At 30.0% G+C, this 12,133-nt stretch overlaps 1 long non-coding RNA gene across 1 annotated transcript; it reads right to left on the bottom strand.

Moving 5' to 3' along the window:
• Positions 1 to 8,831: 8,831 nt before the first annotated feature.
• On the bottom strand, positions 8,832 to 9,910 carry LOC128286473 (uncharacterized). Its single transcript, XR_008277051.1, has 2 exons — positions 9,780 to 9,910; positions 8,832 to 9,089 (listed from the first exon to the last, which is right to left on the bottom strand). It is a non-coding gene; the product is annotated as an uncharacterized LOC128286473 (long non-coding RNA).
• Between the last annotated feature and the right edge of the window lie 2,223 nt (positions 9,911 to 12,133).

Raw genomic sequence — 12,133 nt, 5'->3', positions numbered from 1 at the left:
ATTTCTACATATTACATACAAAAAAAGTCAATTAATGAATTTAACAGGTGTCATTTGTATCAAGACTGAAATCCCAAAGCTCAAAAAATATAGAGATTAAAATTGATTAAATTGGAAAATAGGGACTAAATGTATATCTTATACATAGCAAAAGGACTAATAGAAAACTTTGACCAATAAATTCAGGGGTTAACCACATTGTCATAATGCCATCAACACATGGTCTTAAGCCAGTGGTTTTTTCCAAAAAGAAGAGGTGACTGATTTGCAAGCTTTGAAATTCTAGCTTATCTATATAAAGCAGCCCTAAGAGACAGAAAGAGAGATAGATGCCCCAAATTAGGCAAAAGGTAATCAATTTACAGTGCTTGAAAATAATTTCCACCAAGGGTCAATTTTTCCATTTCAAGACCATTGCAAAATTTGCAACATAGAAGATTCGATATAACCCACCATCACGTTGTCGCTTTCTTTGTTTCAGGACTTCACCATTTTTTTTTATCTCCATCCAAAAAAAAAGAAAATAATAACAACTTTATTGCTGGCTTATTTAATCTCACTCCATGTGTAAAATATTAGAGGTGAGCAAAAATCAGTTTAAATTGACTTCACGTATAGTTCAGTCAAGTTGATTCAATCAAATTTATTATGATGGTTAATTCAGTTTTGTGTACACTTAAAATAGGTTAAATGTGAATTCTAAATTGTGACTTATTGATTAGGTGTTCATTTATCCTAAAACTAGTTTGAATTTAAATAATCTTTGTACAAAAAAAAGAAAGAAAGTTAAATGGGTTGATTATCTGTTATAAATTTTATGACTAAAACCAGAAACAAGAGAAAAATAAATATTTGTTTAACTGAGTTACTTGTCGAACTAATTAATGTTAAATTAGTTAATCGGTTAAAATATGAGATCGATAAGCTTTTTTTATTATTACCAAACCGACCTATTATTACCCTAAAACTATAAGCATATAATATTTTTTAAGAAATAATAATATTTGATGCGCGTTTTATGCATGAGTCTCATGCATCATCAATCAATATAGTATCATGATACTTCATCATTACACAAAATAAAAATTGTCGAAGATGTATAAATAAATACCGATAATAGTATTTAAACATAATTAAATATTAATTACAACTATTATAAACAAATATTAATAACCCTTAAATTCAAGGTTTTAAACAATTTACGGTTTAGGGTTTAAAACTTTAATATTTATTTATATTTAATTATGTTTAAAGGAAATTATTTTTATTTATTTAATGATGATTTGTACAATCAAATATATATATTTAATTGATATTGCGTTTACTTTTTGTAATATTTTCTCTTGCTTATTAATTAGTTTCCCAAATTGAGACTTAGAATCATTGTTTTGATGTTCATAGACACATGGTTCGCATGAGTTTGCTGATTCGATTTCATTCGATTACAACTTTAACTTTTCCAATGTGTTTTCCCCACGTATGTTGGAAAAGAAAACTCCTTTATTTATCTTTTGTTTTAATGTTCAATTATTAATCATCACTTTCTTTTTCATAGTATGTATAGTGCTAAGAATTTTGTTAATTTCACCTTAAGGAAAGGAATTTTGTTACTTTCCTCAATACTAAAACAATATTATTTGTTTTATGGTTAAAAGTTGTTATATTTTTATAATAAATAGACACGTGGCAAAAATGAAATAATTCATAGATGACCTTCTGCTGAGAACGGTTTGCATACAACTCCTCACTAAAAACCACCCCTAGTGATCTGTCTACAATGATCCCTTGCCGAGAACAGTCTGTAAGGAACCCTTTGTTATGCATCCCCGTGAGGATCACTTTTAGACCACTCAATGCGTACCCTTTGTTGGGACCATTGAGATACAACAACCTCATACATCACTAGAAAGGAAAATTTCAATGCAAGATCAAACAATATACTATATGGCAACAATTGACCCGTAACTACCCTATTACTTGGTCGACCATGTGGTCATGTCTACCCCCATACTATTGGCTACGTGGCACTAGAGGACAAGGGTTGAGCCCTTATATATATAAATATATATATATTCTAAAGCACCAATGACTAAGGACCTCCTTCTTCCCTAAGAAAATCTAAGTATAAACCCAATTTCCTTCTCCTTTTCCCTCTTTCTTCCTAAACACTTGAATCCTAACTTTCTACTTGTCATAGGTGAACCAGAACTCCTGTCTCCACCATCGCTTCCTGTTTGTTGAATACTTGTATCAACAATTGGTACAATAACTGTAGATTGAACCAACATGGCTCATTCTTCTAATGTTATCCTTGAACAACCAACCAAAACCTAGAATTCCCTTCAACCCAAACATAGCCCCAACAACCACCACAATCTAGTCAGCAACCACTTCCCAACCTAGACCAGCAACAAACCACCCAACATCAGTTGTGACTCAATTACTTAAAAAATTAAAGGAAATTGAAAAAATAAAATAAGTGACCAAAATAAAAACTTAGGCTTAGTTTACCATTGCTTCTCAAAAATTTTCTAGACTAAAAAGCACTTTGGAGTAAAAGCTAAAATTTTTTACTTTTGCTTTTGGTTAAAAAAGTGTTTTTGCAAAGATTTTTTTATCCCAAAAACACTTTTGAAAAGCTCAAAAGCCTCTTATTTAGTAATGTTTTTATCCCAAAAATGCTTCTTAGAAGCAATGTTAAACTAGCTCTTACTAAAATTGGATGATTAAAATGGGTGTATGTAATGGCAATAAAAGCATGTAATAATAGTACTCATATTGTAAACTTTTTGATGCCCAAAATAAAAATTTATAAAAGTTGAATGTCTAATTATTTAATTTACTCAATATAATAATATAAATAAGCAAAGCTTATATACATCTTTTCTATCATTACTTGTATTACATTAAACTTGGTAACCTTATAGTGACACCGACTTCGTTTTGGAAAAAAAAATTGTGGCTAATGTAAATTGCGAAATATTTTTGTTTGTAAAATTGAACTAAAATCGTCGATTGAGTCTTAACTCAATTGGTATAGATATTATTACCACTGCAAGAGGATGTGGGTTTGAATGCGCTGAAGTGTATTACTCTCCTATTAATGGGTTGGAGAGGAGCTATGGGTAGTTTTAGATATTGCCTCAAAAAGAACAAATACAACTAAAACCTATAACCAGATTGTTTAAAAAATAACTAAAATCAAATTGAATAATATTTACAGACTATTCGAATTGAATTTTATTTCTAAAATTCAAAAATTGTATATTTTAAATAATCTTTTCACTCGATTAGAAATAAAATACTTGATTTTTATTTTAAAATGAAAACTAATTAGAGATTAAATAAAATAAAACATGGCTCGAAATAGTTGCTAATTTTTTTTATCTTAAGAGCAAAATTCAAATCAAACAAATGTTAATAATTTTCAAGGTTAGTAATTTCATGATAAATAGAATACAAAGAAAATTTTTAGTTTGGATAATTGAGTCAAATTATTAGCCCATTAGAAAAGTGGGTTATTTATTGGATTTATTATAATATAGAGTTAAAGGATAGACACTTAACATATAGTTACTTTCTTAAAAATTTAAGCAGTTTGAAAGCATTTTAATGTTTGATATCTCAAATTTTATTTATTTTCGTTGGAATTTAATTTTTCGTTAGGAGTTACTTTCTCATGAACATAGCAATGTGATTCTCATGATAAAATGTATGAATGTTACTTTCTCATATAGATTAGAAAGTTAAAAATAATATTAAGACAAACTTAACCCTATTTTGTATTGATTTTTAGTTGTTGTCTACTAATAAACTTAAAAAAGAAGAAGAAGAAGCAGCTATTGCCTCCTTTCTTTTTCTTTAACTCCAATTACTTGATTTTCTTTATAGCTTCAAAAGATTCTTCGCAAGTATTATATCTATAATTTTTTTTAAAATTTATTCCAAAACAAGTATGTGTGCCTTATTATATTTAGAAAACATATGGAGGACAAATTTAAAGCTAAATAGGTAATATATGCCAATTTTTTTTAATTGGTCAAATAGACAGTTTATTTTTGAGGATTCAGGAAAATAGGTCAATTTTGGAGAGAGAGTGTGAAAGCGCATCCAGCTGAGCCCGCTTTCTACTAACATGTCAAGAAAAACTCGTCTAGCTGGGTGGCTAGACGAGCTTTCTGCACAGTTGGCACGAAAGCTCATCCGGCTTGACCCGCTTTTACACACTCTCGCCAAAATCTGCTTATTTCCTTAAATCTTAAAAAAAGGACCTATTTGGCCAAGTAAAAAAAATCGACATATTTTGCCTATTTAGCCCAAATTTGTAATAAATTTCCTTTCAATTAATATTATAAATTTAAAAATTAAAAATTTCCTCGTATTTTAATTAATACCTTCCAATGTATACCAAACGATGTAAAGTAATTTTCTTTGCAATCACATTCTCACCAAATACATTCCAAAAGAATCACATTCTATAACATGAGAAAGTACCAAGCACTACCTTAGGCTTATGTTTGGTGATGCTTTTTTTAAAGTTTTTTTTTTTTTATGATGATTATTTTTTATTATACTATACGTTGATAATGACAGTAGGAATGATCGTAAAACAATAAATAAGAACATGCTGATTTTACGTGAAAAACCTTTATTGAGAAAAACCATGCGCAGAGGGGAAAAATTCACTAATCAATAAGTTTTCGACTATATACATTTTAAGGGTTAAACAACCTCATTATAATCAATGTCTAATTTGTTTCTCTATTTGTTTCTTTAATAAATGAGTTGCACCTCGAACTTTTCAAGCCGAATCAAACGGAATTCAAATCACACAACTCTTTTTTCTTACAAATAAATACACCCAGGTGGATTACGATTTCTATCTCAATTTATGAATTTCTGAAAGTTTCTCATAGGTAGATAGCAGATTCATAATATCTACCTAAACAAACAACCAGACATAAGTGGTTGCCTTGAGAAATCAGTGTTATGAAATAATACATTTAACTTCAAAAATTATTTGTCAACTGACATAGTAATTTAATTGTAATTTTACATTGCTTATACAAATATTGTTTTGGCATGCTAATTTCACTACTATGATATGATTGATTGTAAATAATATTATTGAAAGACAATTATAGATCTTAAAAAATTAATATTCATAAATTATAAAATTGATATAAAAATATAGAAATCGTATTATATATATATATAAAGTTTGAATAATTACATTGGAACAAGTGGCCTCAACTACATTAGAACAAAAATATAAGGTTCCAATTACATTGGAAAAAGTGGTCCTCAATTACATTTTGTTTTGCTCCAAATTTTTTAATATGTTTGTTTTTATGATACAAGGAAAATGATTGTTTTTAATAAAAAAAGAATTGATTTATTTTTAAAGTAAATTTCGGTTGTTTTGTTAAATTCAAATAATTAATATTAAATTCAAATTCTTAAAAGTTGTAAATGTTAAATCTAATACCATCAAGAAAAAAAATTGATAAAGAAGAAAAAACATAAGAAATGTTTACACACTTAATCAATGTTTATGGAGCTTGAATATTATGGCGAATTCTGACGAGTTATTTTAATTTGCTTGAAAACTTAAAGATTTACCTTTAACAATATTCACATTGATAAATCGTTTTCAGTTTTAGGAAAAATTTTTGTTAAAATCATTACTTTATTACAAGAATACTTTAATGTGATTATAACGTTTTGCAATGAAATTTATTAAGCTATAAGGTTTTAAAAACCGTGGTTTTGTTTACAACAAATCATTTTACATATAGAAATTTAGTACTTTTTAAATTGGAAAAATATGCTAAAACGAAAGTAAAGTCCAAAACAATTTACAGTTTAAAAGTATGAAAAGTCCAAATTAATATATAGTCCATTTAAACCACTTTATCAAAATAATCCTATTCCTAGCTCCTGAATATCGTCCGCACCTAGGTTTGCTAATTATTTGAGAGAATTAAACAAAAAGGTGAGCTTTCGAGCTCAGTGTATAACTCAACTCACATGACAGATCAGATGCATATAAAATAACAAATATATACAATTGATGTTCAGATATAGAATTGGATGCATGATCAGATACAAAATTAGATGCATACTCAAATACAGAATCATATCCTATCCCCACTACACACCAGTTAGGGTATTAAATACTCATCCAACCTCACACACCTATAAATGAGCGAATGTCACTTTCAGAATAGTGTAGGCAAGTTGCCAAAAACAGATAAGTGTGGCAATGCCACCATAACAGATATGTGGTCTTAACTAGCAGATAAGGCAGATTATTAAACTGCCAACACTTCTTCCCTTTTATCAATATCCCACCTGAATGCTCATGCAATACTATTTAGATATCTAATACATTCATGCTACACATGCTAAACACATCAGAACATAAAATCATACTTTCAGATGTCATCTAAACAGAGACAGAATATCAGTTTTCATAACAATATATCATACATATTACTTATCTGAGCCTATGAAGTGGCTAATCTCAAATAGCACTTCAAATCCAGCCCTAACTAAATTTACAAAAAAAATTGGGCCCACATGCTTATATAGCCCACATAACCTAATTGGCCTAGCCCGTGTGGCCCACATGGCCTAACACACGCCTATGTGGCCTATACGGCCTAGCACACGGTCTTTCACACTGTCGTCTGACTTCGACAATCCACTTTTTGGCTTTGCGTCGTTTACTATTTTTCAGGTTTTGCGTTACACTCCTAATCGGTTCTCAATGCAAACACCATAAGAAGAATTCTAGTACATAAACTGACATTTTAGAACATAAGAATTATTAGTGATACGCTAAATCCAAGTCATTAATTCGATCGCAATTGTTAAACTCTAGGCCTAAACAACTGTATCAGCCCCCAATTGTAACTTTAATCACTTACCCTTGCAAAAACAACATCTAACAGAAACAGCTAAATCGCCAGAGGGTCAAACATCTCGAGATCTTCACCTAGAACAAACCAACACAATTAAAACGAGGAACATAACACCACAATCTTCAACTTAACAAAAAAGATAACGAAAAAACCCTGATAGCGGAAGAAGGACCTACGATACTTATATAAGAATTGAAGTGTAATCTACTCAATCAAAACACCAACTGCCGAAATCTAGATGATACATAGAATAATGATTAAGAAGTGGGGAACGTGTGATGAATGTGGGAGAATTTTAGGGAAATCTTTAAATTTTAATTAAAAATAAAATAATATCAAGTAACCAGATTTCCTGATAACTTATCAAATTATCTAGAGTTTGAAATTAACCTAATCTCTACACAAGGGCCGCCCAAAGTATGGGAATAAAAATATTTCCACTTTACACTCATGGGAGTTCTAACACAAGACCAAATGGTAAGCTAAAACCTTGCCATTGAACCAACAGTCTTATTCTATCATTAATTGAGTGAAAATAATATACAACTCTAATATCCAAAGTCAGGGGTTGGGCAAAAATTAACAAAATTTGAAAGAAGAAGGTTTGAACCCAGAACCTCATACACACTACTCACAATGCTTAACCACTAAATCAAAATAAATTACTTGACAAATTTTAACAATTCAAAAACTAAAATTTTGAGGCTTTACAGACGTCACAACGAGAGAAGACACAACATTGCCATAAGCTGCCGATGTCCTACGAAGAAGAAAATCGTCCTCCAAACGATGTGACACCTACTCGTCACGATGACATGGAATTCCACGTCACAATATGGCAACGTGTTCCTCAAGTTTCTTAGTTTCCTTCTTTCAGTTAAATTCTAATTTGGTCTCTCACTTAACTCTAATTAATCTAGGGATATTCTAGTCATAAAAGCTACGAATTTCAACCTGTAAAAGGACTATAGTTACCCTAGGTTTATACATAGAAAATAACAAAATTAAGAGATAATTATGTGTTTCAGTTTGAAGGGGTTATTCTTCTGAGGTTTCAGATTTAACTTTGTTCATTGGACAAAACACGTTAGCGAACAAAATATATAAATATAAATAAATAATTATTTATATATATAAAATAAAATATGAATAGAATAATTTATATTGAAATTTTAAAATACGTAAACCAATAAAAATGGTAACAAAAAGTTAATATTTAAAGAAGAATAGAGATTTACTAAACTTGAGACCTGTTTAACACGGTTTCTTTAAGATAGATTCGACTGCTCCTACAGTACTTGGAGTCGAATGTCTCATAGGATACAACAACACAATTGTAACGCCCCCTTTACCCGAGACCATCGCCGGAGTCGAGCACGAGGCATTACTAAACTTATTTGAGCACTTAAACAAATTCAAACAATTTATATCACACTTTCCAGACAAGCTGTCCAACTGTGTCATAGTTGCTAAATAATTCATATCTCGAGTTATAAAACTCGAAATCCAAATCCGTAAATTTTATCTGAATTTATACTCATATATCTACTTACCAATTTTTTTCTAGAATTTTTGGTCAAGCCAATTAGTACAGTTTATTATTTAAAATCTCCCCTGTTTCAGGGTTTGACTACTCTGACCTTTGTGTATTACGAATCAGATATCTCTCTGTACAGAGCTTCAATGACTATGCTGTTTGTCTCTAATAAAACTAGACTCAATAAGGAATCTGTACATATAAAGTATGACTTCTAATTATCTTTGTAAAATTTATGGTGAATTTCCAAAGTCAGAACAGGGATCCAGAAATTGCTCTGGCCCTGTTTCACAAAAATTTAAACATCTCATAAAATATAGCTCATATACCTGTTTTGCTTCTTCCATATGAAAATAGACTCATCGAGATTCGATTCCATAATTTATTCATTATTTAATTCCATTTCTACTATTTTTAGTGATTTTTCAAAGTCAAACTACTGCTACTTACCGAAAACTATTTTAGTACAAATATTGTTAACTAGTTTATAACATCTTTACTTCAATTCATTCAAACTCTATACATGCCATATAAATCTTCAAACATAAAACAAAAGCTACCGGAATTGATCTGGATAGTGTGCTTTGTTGTGTTGATCCGATCTACCCACTTCACTTCAAGTCAATCTACATAAAAATATTAAACACACACAAGTAAGCTTATTGAAGCTTAGTAAGTTCATAGGTTAAAAGTAATGCTTACCAAACATAATATTTCCAAACAATACCAAAACATTTACTAAAGTTTCCTGCGATTCACAACCATTGTTATAATAATTCACATAGTTGAGCTCAACAAGAATAACTACTCAATCTCTTTCATTTGGATCACTTCTCTTTATTTCTTATAATCAAATTAGGAAACGGCTTACGAAATTGAGTACGTCGTTGCTCAATGCCACGATTCACAACTCAGTATGGTTTTCCTCATTGAAATACCATACCTACATTTTTTAACTCGGTATGGGAAATGCCATACCTACATTTCTTAACTCAAGTATGGATTTGATAATACCATACTTACATTTCACATTTCAAGATGGATAATACCATACCTACATTTCACAACTCAGTATGGATGATACCATACCTACATTTCACACTTTGCCATGGAACAACCATGGTCTTATCCATCAATTCATCACACGTCATGATACGAACGCATTACTCAATCCTGCGTTTTCCTAATTTGCATTTCCACATTTATTCTTTCATTAACAAAATCTACACAATCCCACAACAAATTCAGATATAATAACACATTATATACTTCAATCATTCACAAATAAACATCTAATTTCAACCATATGAACTTACCCGGCTAATTTGTAGAAGATATTGAAATTTTGGGACTATTCCGCAACTTTTTCTTTTCCTCGTTCTTCTTTGGATTCTTGATCTATAATATAAAATATTTCTACTCATTAGCATTTATTTGATTTCTATTTCACTTCACAATTTATGCTGTTTAAATTTCGAAATTGCACTTTTACCCCAAAATTTACAGTTTTCACAATTTAGTCCCTACTCAATTCACCCATCAATTGAACTAATTTTTCTCAATTAACACTTTATTTTATCATTATAAACTATTTCAAAACCTTTTATATTCTGAATTTCAACAGAAACCTTCAATTCACAACTTTTTCACAATTAGGTCCTAAATATCATTTCCTATCAAAATCACTTAATAAAACCACCTTAATATGAAATTAGAACTTAAATTTCATAATAATTCATCATAAAATTCCCTTATCCATCCAGGGTAACTTCCAATTTCACCCATAAAATCAAAAACTAATGAATTCTACAAGTGGACCTAATTGTAAAAGTCATAAAAACATAAAATTATCAAGAAAAAGCAAGAATTAGACTCACATGATGTAAAAATATGAAAACCAGCTTTCTCCAGACCTTCTATGGCGTTTTGGCTGAGAAATTATGAAGAAAATGTCTAGATTTTTCAATTACATCATTATTTAACTATTAACTTTTATCTATTTCCAATTTTGCCCTTGTTCACATTGTTTTCTTGCTTATTTCATACCCAAACCGTCCAGCCATTAACCTTTGGGTCTAATTGCTATTTAAATCCATCTTTTAAATACTTAAGCTATTTACTCACAATTTAACAAATTTTGTGCTATTTTCAATTTAATCCTTTTCAATTAATTAGCCATCCAAACGTTAAAATTTTCTAACTAAACTTTAATACTAACTCAATGACACTCCATAAATATTTATAAAATATTTATAGCTCGATTTTCAACTTTGAGGTCTCGATACCTCATTTTTGACCCGCTTGACCTAATAAATTCTTTTAATTCACTAATTTCACCATTTCACAAATTCTTCTAAATTCTTACTTGACTCATAAATATTAAATTACTATCTTGTTCAATCTTATTTGTCGAATTTAGTGATCTCAAATCACCATTTCCGACACCACTGAAAATTAGGCCGTTACAACAATGATCAAATCAGTAGCACCTTTGTAATGATCAACAAACAAACGTTTCCTTTTTCTATAACCGGAACGTTGGAAAATATGGAGAAGAAAAGAAAAATATTGAGAGAAAATAATCTCGGTGTGAAATAGTGGAAATTGAGTAAAAAATTCTGAATAAGTCTTAGCTTTTTATAGGCATTCAAAGTGGAGGAATATTTGGAAATATCCATGTATAAGGAGACAAAATTTTGTATTAAAGGGGCAATTAAATCAATTTTGTTAAAATTTTAATCAAATTGATTAGAATAAAATAAATCAAGACATATGTCCTTTTATATCAAATTTTGTATATATTTGCTGAGGAAAAATAAATTTTGTGTTGCGCTAAAATATCCGTAGGTCCATTTTTGACCCAACTGGTCTGGACATTTCGCGTCACCCACGTCTTGCAGGTGCACCACAACTCCGACGGGTTTGGACCTGCACCCTCCTTGTGTGCGAGGCAAGGTTCCAAGCTTAGTCATTCAATGGGTTCTCATATATATACACAGATCACACTTGGTATTTAACCAATATAAGATTCTAAGCTTTTCTTTTCCTCAACAAATATTTTCAAGTAGCTTACTTTGAGCATTAATTTCTCATTTATCACTCAACCATTTTGAGCATATGATATACCATTGTAAAGGTATCATGGGGTAGAATATGAAATTATAATTTTATGATTCAACTCTCAACCTTTACCTATTGAGTATATGCCTCAAATTTCCCATAAAATACAATTTTTCCAACATGTTTTACTCTCTTCATCTTGTACTTTTCTCTTATTTATTTTGACTCTCCCCATCTTGTACTTTTCTCTTATTAGTGAAATATCCTTTTGCCCGTGGTTTTTATCCTTTTCGGAAGAGTTTTTCTATGTAAAATTTGTGTGTTATATCTTTTCAATTTCTTCGTTATTATTCTTGTTCATTGCTAACTCGGGTTTATCCCCAATACAATTCATAAAAAATATTACAGTACAAAGTTACAACTCATTTCATTCAAGTTACAGTCTCACATTTGTATGATCTAGTTTGATTCTAACACTTTGCTCTATCAGTTACCAACAAGTGCTTACAATAATTGTAGAAACAATGGTGTAATTGCTCTACAAACAGAAATTGTGACTAAAATAGTGTTTGGAACAGTGGTCACAATTTCAACAATGAAATCAAAAGTG

This window comes from Gossypium arboreum, chromosome 13, assembly GCF_025698485.1.
Source record: "Gossypium arboreum isolate Shixiya-1 chromosome 13, ASM2569848v2, whole genome shotgun sequence".
Classification (NCBI taxonomy): Eukaryota; Viridiplantae; Streptophyta; class Magnoliopsida; order Malvales; family Malvaceae; genus Gossypium; species Gossypium arboreum.
Note: the sequence above shows the minus strand (reverse complement) of the source record. Positions and strands in the feature narration are given on the sequence as shown.